The following is a 12088-nucleotide window of genomic DNA, read 5'->3' on the forward strand; positions in this document are numbered from 1 at the left end:
ATAAGATTTGCTTGTGATGACCTAGCAGTCATTTGGCACAGTGTACTGTCCTGGAAGAAGCAGCAGTCCTAGAGAGGAGAAAACCACGACCACGGCCAGGGTATAACACAAGAGCTTCTGCAAGGCAGGCGGGGTTTAGAACTTCTCAAAAGAAAAGAATCTAAGATGGACTGGAGCCCAAGAGGGAAGTAATGCAAGTTTCATAGAAACATTTTTCTCCTTTTGCTTTTAAATATCTGTTTGATAAAAGGGGAGAATTTATTAGACTTAATGCTTAAAAACATTTTCTCTGCTCTCATGGCAGGCCAGGGAGATGTTTTGTTTGTTTGTTTATCTCCCATCATTTTTTAAGTGCCTTAGAGACTAGTAATTTTAATTCCTACACATTACAAAGATAAATGCAGACTACTTGGTCAGTTTTCTTTTTATATTTTTATATTTAAATTTTTTTTAGCAGACAGAAGCATTTTTAATGTATTCTTTCAAACTTCCCAAATACGTTCCTCCATTTCGCAATTCAGTTTTACTTTCCATAGTTTTATTTTGTTCCTTCTTAATATCACCAGTGAAACTAACTTATGAAGATGAGGCCAAAGGTTAATGCTTTGATAGAGAATACTACAGATGCCCCAGCAATGTCTCCAGCAGTCTGGACAAAGCCACTCTGTACAGCTAACTTCCACATTATAGTTTTTTAGTTTAGTTTAGTTTTTCCAAAGGATTTAATGGCAAGAAAATATAGGTTCACTCCATTAAACACTGTTTCCCTAGATGGTGAGATTTTTGATATCTTTGAAAATTGAGTTAAGTTTTTGATTTATTCCTAAAGGCAAAATTGGCAGCTATGTCAATGCATCGTATTATATCAATTTGAGTGCAAAGTGACCATGTGACAATTAATGCAGAGAAAGTGGTGCTGTTAGTTTAGTACTTCAAACCATCAAGAATGTCAAGATTACATTAAAGAAGCAAAAATCTAAATCTTAAAAAAAATTTTTTTGGACCACGCTGCGCAGCTTGCAGGATCTTAGTTCCCCCACCGAGGATCGAAACTGGGTCCGGGTAGTGAAAGCACTGAGTCCTAACCACTGGACCACCAGGGAATTCCCAAAAAACTAAATCATTTTTTCAGAGAGCTTTTAATTAAAAAACCCTATTCATTCATGTGAGCCAAACAACCCATTGCCAAACAAAAAAAAAGTAACCAATTATTTACCTTTCAAAAGACAGATTACCCACAGCATTTTATTTCTGCTTAAAAAAAAAAGTTTGTTACACTTCTTAGGGCTCTTAGTTTTAGATACACAGAATGCAAATATAGAAATGATTCAGTTATGCTTTGCTAGCACTTAACAAATCAAGATTGCACAATGAAGAATGTATTGACATTCTAAACCTTAGCCTAATATTTAATTAACAGATCCAATATGTATTCTCTTTTGGATTTAAAAAATATTGTACTTAGTCTATAGCCTTCCTCTAAAATGACCTAGATTTTTAAAAACTGTTCATTGCCTATTTCTACAATAATTAGAAATAATTGTTAGAAAAAATTAAACTGATTAAGGATAAATAATATATATGAATTGTCTTAATAACTAAAGCCTTCTATCCCTTCTGAGATTTTGTGGTCTCTACCTTAACATTTCAATAGATTCAGATTAAATAATAGGAGATAATTTGGCCAACATTATGGCCAACAATGGAAAAAACACCACTCTCCTTCAGAAATATAAATGTGTATGTATCAAACTCTACATACATTGAAGTAACCTAAGCAAGTTGATTGGCACTCAAACTTGCCAACTGCTGAAGGAGCTCAGCTTCAAAATATTAAGCCTACCATATATGTGTGAAAACATGAATTGGTTCCACTTTGAAAATTCCATTTGCTACTATGCAGTACTAATGCTTCTTGTGTGAGGTTTAAGGATTTTTTTCAGAATCACCTCCTTTTCACCACTGTTAGCACACTAGTATATTTAACAGAGACATTTACATGCTTTGCATTTTAAGTGCCTCGGAAATCCAAGCACAGAGCCTGCACATTTCTGCTGCACCATCAGATGTAATGAGTTATGGTACTATCGGCATGTTGATAAGCTATAGCCCAAAGAAGAACAAGAAGGAAGTATAAAAAATATGGCCAGAGGATGGGATAAAATTATCAGCTAGTGTGTTTTCCTGTTTGGTTTTAATCTACATTTAATTAAATTCTTATCTTCTGTGTACTTATGGTCGCATTTGAATGGCGAGACTGCATTCATTATGAATGGTAAAACTTAACTCAGAGAACATTACATGTGGCTTCTTTAAAAAGGAGAAGAAGAAAAATGCTGCCTTTATTCTTTACACTCAGGTCTTATAAAAAGGGAACAAACTGTCTCTTTGGTCAAGTGCAGTAGCACTTAACCTTTGGGTTAACTGATTTGGAAAGTTGGACTTAAATCAATTTTTAATGCTATTTTTTATTTTTACAATTTGGAAATGTTATCAAATTCTGAGCCTGAACAGAGCTGGCAGGGGACGCAGTGAAGGGCATGAAGGAAATGCCTTCTTCATTCTTAAAAATAGAGGTGATAACAGGAAGTTTTTATTAGTGCTGCAAAATGTGTGCATTAGTCTGCATCCTTAATTATTAAAACCATTACACTTCCTTGTCTTTATATGCTGAAATAAGAACAAAATGCCTTAATTGCTATTTAAAGTTTTTTTTTTTTTCTGTGTCACAGACCCTTTGAGTTCATTCAAGCATCCATATATTTCAGAGAAAAATAACAAAATGTTTTGAACATAGCATTCGTTTACACACCTACTAGTTTCATAACATTTTTAGTTCTATTCCAGGAATGTCAGGGCACATTGAGAATATCCTTAAGGCAATGTTTGGTACCTGCAATAACATGCATGATTTCCTGTGTCAACTTAAAGACTGTGTGTCATCTTTAACAAAGGGAAACAGAGGCAACTGTTCCTGATTTAGGTTTTGATGTTTATTGCTGAAGAAGCGAGGTTTGAGATCAGATTTGCTATCCCAACTGATCAAAATTCACCAAAAACAAGAACAAAAAACCCTCCGTAGTTACTATATATACTATGCACGCACACGCACACACACACACACACACACACACACACATATACATATATATGTATACATATGCTGAGAGAATACAGATTATTGTGTCACATATTTTTATGGCCTTTCTTAAAAGCAATAATGTATGACTAGTACCTGTATGCCAGTAAAACAAGCACATTTCAAATGAGCATTTGTTATTACTTTGTTATTTTATGCAATGCGGAATACTAACCAGGAAAGGTTTAACATTCCAACTGAATGCTCAAATTTAAACAGTTATAATTAAATAATGGTAGTTACCAATGATATATTTTCCCCAATTATCCCTAGCATAAATACATTGGGAATGACTCCACTTTGTTTTGAAAGGAGCTGTAAATGGCCCGACAATTGGGCCAAAAAGTTTTTATCTGCCACACTGGAGACTCCATAACTTTGATGTGTAATGGGATGAAAAGACCTTCTATTAAGCCACTAACCAGTCATTTACCCAGAGACTCCAAAGGGGAGAAAAGATATTTTCAGTATACATCTCTTACATTTAAAAGGTTTCTTTTTACAATAAGCATTTTTATTTGGTTGGGCATTTATGCAATTCAGCAGATGAAAATGTCATTCTCTTGTACTTAAGTGAACATTAAAATCACACTGGGATGAATTAAAAAACTGGTGATAATCATACAAAGTTAAGCCTTTTGTCAAAAATTATTCTTAATGCTCAGAAGCTAAGCAAGCTAAAATATTCCTAACAGATGACAAATCCTGGGTCATAAAACATATCCTACACTGAAAGTACAGCTCTCTGAAGTCGTAGCTTGATAACCATGGTTTACTACAAAATATAATACACGTAAGGTAAAACATTGATAACTTGTTTTGCTTAATTACATATTTTTTTTTTCAAAAATACCTTTACATGTATTCTTCTATTAAGTTCAGTTACAGTATCTGTTTTCGTTGTTGTTTTTTATTTCAGTAAACACCTGTATTAGACGGTGTCTGTCCATGCACATATACTAACAAGACGTTCTGTGCGACGCCTTTATCTGAAGAATCTGAAATGTTTAAGATAATTTAATTCAATACACATTTATTGAGCAATAGTATATTGACCGAATTTACAATTGTCTAGCCAGTAGCCACTCCATGAGGTACCAGGTAGACAATACAGTCTCTGTATAGCACTATAATGTAGTAGGCCAATACCGTAATACAGGTTGTTAAGGGCTATACAGTATAAGGACACATTAAAAACTAAGGGAGCTGAGATGGAGAAGATGTGATGTTCAACTCAGTTATGAAAAGAAGAGCTTGAGCTTGCAAGTGGACAGTCTGTGGATGCCTAAGGAGTAACACACAACTCTTACTGTTCCCTCAATATCATTGAGACGATTGGGGTTGACCATGCCAAGAATTACCAGAGAAGAGGAACAAAAGATTCCTACATGAAGTTGTGAGATAACCAGAATGCAATTGTTTGTGTATAATGATATGACCCTGGCTGCCTACAAGTCATTTTCTCGGTCCCTATTCCAGCTGCACTGGTCTTCTTCAAAAAATGTCGAATGTACCATTCACTGACTGCCACAGGTCATTTGCACATTCTGTTCCCTCCTGCTAGAACACTTCACCCTATTCCTAGCTGATTAATTCATGCTTCAAATTCTGCTCATGCAAGTATCACTTCTTCAAGAAAGTTTTCTTTGTGCCACCCCACGCCGAAATACACAGAAACTCACACACAGTTTCGGTGTGTTTAGTTACATGACATCAAAGTGTTCTCTTCTATGATGGACTCAGCTTGTGATTATACATTTGTCAGTATCTGTCTTTCTGACTACACAGTAACCTCCATGAGAATAGGGACTTACCTATTTTGGATCTACATTACATCCTCAGTGTCTAGTTGAAGTGCAACACCAACGTGTTGAATGGATATATGACTACAGGTATGAGACCACCTGGCCATTCAAAGCTAGAGGTGGGACCACGGTTCTGAGTACTGGGAGCATGGTGGACTGTGGGAAGGAGTACTCCCTGTCTGAAATCTGTGCAGATGCTCAAGCATACTTCATGCGCCATGCCTAAACTGTTTAAGAGTAGTAGGGAGCTAGAAAAAGAATCTGATAAAGAGGTGGGAGAGGGAGGAAATCAGTGTTCCTCCATGTGCTCCCATTCTAGCTCTGTAGGCAAGACAGAAAGGAAAGTGAGGTAGGTATCGGGACATCATTTTCATGATTTTCATTTCATTTTCATCATCAGCATTTCTACAACAAAATTTATGATGCTTTTAAGGTTTGGGGTCACTTGATTTGATTGAAAAATGATCTTCTATGTTGAAGGATGAAAACCTCCATCTGCCCTTCCAGTAATAATTCAGATATTTATTATTGTTACTTTTCATAGCTGCCCTTCAGGAAAAAAAATGCACTTTGAACTAAACAGGGAAGGATTTTTTAAAAAACTATGACCATATGAAGCTTGGGCTGATGGAAGAAAATGTGTTCTTGTGGATTGTTCTTGTGGATTGCATTAAATATACATTCTTGAAAGACAGCAGTATAATATGTTCATTCTCATTTTATGGTAGATGCAAAAGTAGCTTAAAGGAAGAGCATTTGTTGTGAGCCTCTGCTCCAGTACATGAGTTACTATGTAAAGCACTGGAATTGAAGACTCATAGGCACACAGGGCCTGTTTCATTAAGGAGTAGTTCACTGTCTGGGCAAAGGGAGCAAGAGGGCCCCAGAGATCCAAGTGCTTCATATAAGACTACCCCTCCCCACTCCTATATCACCCTTAAGGGAGTGGAGAGACCAGGACCCTGCATGTTCCTGGCCAGCCCCACAATAGTCTCACTGACACGCATAGCCTCACCGGCATTCTCCAAGTTCTGATACAATCGAACTAATCCTGTATGGTGATGGATGTTAACTAGACTTATTGTGGTGATCATTTCACAATACATACAAATATCGAATCATTATGTTGTACACCTGAAACTAAAATAATTCTATATGTCAATTATATCTCAATAAAAAAAAGAATAGATAAAAAATAGCTCATCATACTGTCACCTTTATGTCTGTTTTTATCAGTCATTCCTAGAAGCCCAGGCCTTCCATGACCCTCCCCCCCCACAATATAACCGCCCATACAGCATGATTGACATCTCCTCTCTCATACTTTGCCAACTCTCAAAAACCCTTCCCCTGGTACTCAAGGGAAATTACTGGCAAAATCTTCCATAGCCTCAACCTCCTCTATGAACATTCACTCTGCCTCCCTGCTCTTTCCCTCTTGAGTGGGAGCTGATTTCACTCCCATGAACCGTATATCACTTGAGCTGAAGGTAGAATTGTCCTTACTCCTTACTCCTCATGGCAGATTATTCTCCTTCCCTATTCTAAAAACCTGTATTGAATCTCATATTATCTTCCTATCACTGTTTGCCACAATCATGTAGAGACTTCCAGGTCATTTGTCATCATTTCTTGAAAACTCAGCTCCTGGATCTTCTCACGTACTGCTCCTGATTTAATCCTTGGTGATTGCAAAGTCCACAATATCCAATCATATGAACCCTCAGTTCTTTGACTTCCTTTCATCCAATGAACTTGCTCTCTACCCACCTCCAACTACTCACTCTCTAGGTCTTTTCATTGCCAATAATTTTTACTCCCCTCCCCCTGCCCCGCATAATTTCACTTCTGAGATCCCATTCTCAAACCATGGCTTCCAGCATTCTAATTTACTCTTTCTAGAACTTTCATTCCAACATTAACTTCACTAGACCCTAAAATCCAATACTGTCACCTTTTCCCCATTGTCCTTCCTCTCCTCATGTCCATACTCCTCTGCTTACTCAGCTTAGACGCTGTGTCCTTCATCATAAGCCCTTCCTTGCAAATATCCTCTGTGCCCTCACTCCCTCTTGCTTCATTGACTTAGTCTGGCAAAATCCCAACCTTGTTCAATCCAACTTCCTACCTACACTGCCTTTATACTCAGCAGTAGACTAGCTGAAGAAAAACACACAACAATCCTAATGGTCTCATTTTAAATTCATGATCAATAACGTTATGTGGGTTGGTAGTGTTTCCCAGCAATTATACTATCAATACATTTCCCTAGCCCATTCATTCTCCAACACCCATTCCTCATCCATTCTCTCTCAACTTTGCTTCCTTATTAACTAGGAAAATTGTAGTCATCAGAAGAGAACTTTGTTCCCACCTCCATATACACTCAACTATATGCACCATATACTCTGTTCTCATGACAATTATTATGGATGTGCTGACCGTGCCCTTATTTAAGGCCACCATCCACTCTGGTGTTAGGTGCTCCCCTTTTTCCTGCAAGCATCAAGTTTTCAGTCTGAACCAGATCATTCCCATCAGAATGAACATACCACAACTTCTTGTAAACAATAACAACAACAAAATAAAAACCCTTCAGCTCTTATTTATCTGCTCCCATTTAAAGCAAAACTCCCTGAAATAGTTACCTCCACTTGCTATCTCCCAATCGGACTTTCCATTAGGTGCGCACCTCCACATCTATAAGGAAACTGGTCTTGTCACTATCACCAAAGACATTGCTAAATCCCATTTCTTGGATCTTGTCTTACTTGAATTTCAGAAAAACTGAACACAGTTTCTCCTTGAAACCTTTTCCTCCCTTGGCTTCCACTCAGCACATTCTCCTGGTATTCTTCTGACCTCACTGGTTGCTGCCCCTCAGTTTTCCTTTGCTGGGTCCTCTGGCTTCATTTGCTACATTCTCCTGCTCCTTCATTTTGTCCAGGCACTCTGGGTTGCCCTGTTGTTCATGAAACATGACGATGTGTTTGCCTCTACCCTGGATATTCCTGCCTAAGACAGCTTCATGGTTAGCCCCTTCATCCCTTTTAGACTTTCTCAAATGCCCCCTTCTCAGTTTGGTCTTCCCTCACTACCTTATTTTAAATTTCAAACCTCCCTCTGTGTTTTATTTTTCTCTCTGACTTATTTTTGTCCTTAACGCTTTTAACCATTTAACAAAGTATACATTTTGTGCATTTATTTGTTTATCATCTTCCTCTGTTGGAATATAAGGTCCTAAGGGAAGAAGTTCACTGCTGAATTTGGTGCCTAGGACAATACCTGTCACACACACAATAGGCATGCAGTAACTATTTATTGAGTAAATAAAATAGACTACTATTTTAACTTTTTACTATATTTTTATGTTCTATATGGAAATTGTTTTCTATTTTCCATGACTCTGAAATAATTATATTTATACATTAGTGTGCTGGACTTCTCTGGTATTTTAATATTATAGAATTGCACACCCATAATTAAAGCTAATTTTATTATTTTTACAATGTTCTTTGGCTTTAGGGTGTACTTCTATGCTATGAAAATTATTTACCATTATCTTTTTATTGCTTTATTCTTCACATTGAGTTAGAATAAGCACTACTATGTTGGTATCAGCCAACAGCTCTCATATTTATATTGACCAATTCTTTTTGTACCCCTCTTCTCCTTTCCTCTATGTTTTAAGCTTTGCAGGAGATGAGAGAGGATGATAAAAGTGTGTTTGTGAAATATTTTATTTCTGATAGAATGGACCTATATGAGGCAAATGGATTTAAATGCTGCGTAATAGTTGACATTTCTGAACCCTGCTTTGACTGTCTGTGAAGCATGTAATGAAATTAAGAAGAGCAGAAAGATAGGATTTGGGTGGATTTCCTTGTTTTCAGGATCAATTATTTCGACCTAAGTCCATCAGCCAGACTGCCCCAGTATTATGGAGCATTTTTCACTAATTTTAAGCCAAATACAATAATTTCTGGGGTTAGGTGAGGATACAGGGGAAAGAAAAGGGGGTTATAAGGAAGCAAACTTGTAGAGAGAAACACAAAATACAATCCTCTCCGAAACAGACCCGAAAGCGTGAAATCTATGATTTGTATTGGCAGTGCTTTCCTTACAATTGTTGACTTTTTTTGCACCAACCTCTAACCTGCCATTTCTGAAACATTCCTAAGAAGACTTGAAAGAAGCTGTTAAAAGCATATCTGCCCAGAAGCCCTGGAAAAACTATAGCTGCAAAGTGTCTTTACTGTTTATATAAGAGCAATCAAAGGTATCAACAAGCAAGACAGCTGAAGCTGTTCTCTCAGGAAAAAAAAAGCAAAATTTATCCAAACTGAATATTTCTATGAAATGGGTTACAGGGAATTCTGCAGCCAAGTATGCATCCCCCATATGCTTGTGTATTCCTCCCTATAAACATGAATATTCATAAATACAATCCCAGTAGATGGGAACAACCTAAGCAAATTACTGAACATTAGGAACAGCAGAAAACCCTTTAATGCAATTCAAGTATTCACACAGACCTGGACAATTTGCATCAAATAACTGGGCAAAAAGATTACAACTACATTGCCTGTACTTGTTATAATCTGTGACTGAGTTGTTTGATCTGTATTAGTTACCACGTTAAAGGTCAAAAGTTGTTACTTGACCATTCTTTAATGCTACCCTTGCTATAAAATCTAGAGTATTTTCCCTTAAACTGAGGGCACAGAACAGAGAATCGTTTGAAGCATGCATTGTTGTAGAGAAGTGTTCTCAGAGGTTATTTATTGAGGCAGTCATTCTACTCCTTAAGGACCTGACACAAATATTTTATTTCTTTAGTGGGATTTTTTTTTTCAATGTTTACTTCTTAATTTTGTCAGTGTTCCTGCTGCCAACAAACACTTCATTTTCTAATTCAATGTGAGCTGGGAAACCAACTAACCAGTTTGTATAGGTTGTATCTAAATTAAGAGTTCATAAGTTCTCAGTGAAGATCTGACAGACTCTTATAATGATAAAGTATTAGACTAAAGTACAATACATTTGTGGTATCTAACTAAAGTTTTGTTTGTTTAAAGCAAAATCTATATTTGCATCTATTGAAATGTATACCTGTATTTAAATTTAGGTGCTTTTTGTTTGTTTTCTCATTTTTCTAGGTTGTTGGCTGTGTTTTGGAACATAGCAAAAATATACAGAAGATAAATGTCTACATTAAATATTATTGTAATATTTGCTCACAAGATAGAACCCTCTACAACAAAAGATTAGCATTTAAAAGTTATGTGGAGGGGGGTGCTTTCTGACTCCCTGTGGAGGAGGACCTGTGGTCCCCATCTGGTTTATCCTACACAAGCTGCCTCTATGCCAGGCCACCCAAGTTTGACCCTAACAAGATCAAAGTCATACACCTGAGGTGTTTCAGTGGGGAAACAGTGTCACAGGTACCCTAGCTCCCACAGCCATTTGCCTGGATCTGTCTCCAAAAGAGATTGGTGATGACATGGCCAAGACAACTGGTGACTTGAAAAGTCAGGATTACAGTGAAACTGACCATTCAGAACAGGCGGGCCCAGATTGAGGTTGTACCTTCTGCCTCTCTCTGAACATCAAAACTCTCAAGAACCACCCAGAAATGGAAAGAAGCAGAAAAACTATAAGCACAATGGAAATAGCACTTTTGATGAGATTGCCAATATTGCCTGAAAGATACAGCACCAACCTTTGGCCAGAGAACTCTCTGGAATCATTAAAGAGATCCTGGAGGCTGCCTAGTTTGTGGGCTACAATGCTGATGGCTGCCACCCATATGATATCACCAATGACATTGGCAGTGGGACAGAAGAACACCCAGATAATTAAGAACTACAGAGGAAAATATTTTGATAAGGGATTATTTGACAACCAAAAAAGAAAAAAACAATAGTTATACGGAAGTGACATCATCTCTTCATGAAATATAAAGATAATTTGATAGGGAATCTTCTCAGATTTATGCTCAGTATGGTCATGCATACAAATCACCTGTCTGTCAAGTCTGAGATTGTGAACTGAAATTGTGAAGAAGGCCACAGACAAATTTCAACAGGTCCATGAGCACCTTAACATTATATGCAATATCACATGTGTATATGCACACATTTTATCTGAATGAATTAAAAATTTTGTAAGAAAAAACTCTGAAATACTTAATGACCAAATGCAGACTATTAATAAATTGATGAAATAATAGTGGTTATATTAGTTTATTATTCAATGTGAAGAGTGACTGATATTTTATCTGGTGTTAATTAAAATAGAGATATTGCTTATAGAACAAATGTCTGTAAGGACTTGCAATTGTATTAGTAGAAGAAATAGTTCTTGTGTACAGAAGCAGAATTCAAATATTTAGGTAGTGAAGAAGTTACCTAATAAATTACAATATGCTTGTGTAATATGATGCTTCCATGTAGAGCCAATCATTGGCAAACCCAATAAATAATCCAAGCATCAATAAATCCTCAAGTGTTTATTAATTTCTTACTCTGCTTCTAGGGGGTCTGTGCACTGGTGATAATATGACTCATGGGTTTGTCTGAACAATTATCAATATGCTTGGCGTTTTATTCCACAGTGTGGAAGAAATGAAAGAAATTAATAAATGTCAACTGCTTGTCCTGTTTACTAACTATTGTAAAAAATCTTTATTTTTATCTGCTTACTTTTCAGAGGATGCCAAACTGGTTCCTTATGAATGTGATATCCACTGGGGCTAGTGTTAATACAGTAAATTAAACTATCTTGAAGCACACCGGAGGCTCAAGGTCAAAGCCAATTCATACTGAGATTAATATTAACTTGGCAAATGTTTCCAAATGTCTGAACTGCGGAGGTATACTAGAAGTTTACAGATGTATCTTTTAATTGAGTTCATGTTCCTTCTATGTTCTCTACACTTAGGGGATCCAATTTTAGCCTATAAGTATATTGGCATCTGCAATGTGATTTGATTTCTGCTTTAGTTCATTAAAATTTTAACCATCATGGCATATTAAAATTTCACTAGATTAGAGAAAAAATATTAATGCTTTAACATAGGTAGATGTTTATACATTAATACTTAAAGTATCTGTTAATAAAAAAGTAAACTAAAGTGACATAT

The 12088-nt window shown here is 36.6% G+C and overlaps 1 protein-coding gene and 1 pseudogene across 1 annotated transcript in view; one reads left to right on the forward strand and one right to left on the reverse strand.

Annotated features, from left to right (window-relative positions):
* ZFPM2 (zinc finger protein, FOG family member 2) overlaps positions 1 to 12088 on the reverse strand; it is a 459876-nt gene that overhangs the window by 49150 nt on the left and 398638 nt on the right. The gene's annotated exons all lie outside the window — the stretch shown is intronic.
* Positions 5163 to 10806, forward strand: LOC132352071 (large ribosomal subunit protein uL11-like; annotated as a pseudogene).

This window comes from Balaenoptera ricei, chromosome 17, assembly GCF_028023285.1.
Source record: "Balaenoptera ricei isolate mBalRic1 chromosome 17, mBalRic1.hap2, whole genome shotgun sequence".
In the NCBI taxonomy this organism is placed as follows: Eukaryota; Metazoa; Chordata; class Mammalia; order Artiodactyla; family Balaenopteridae; genus Balaenoptera; species Balaenoptera ricei.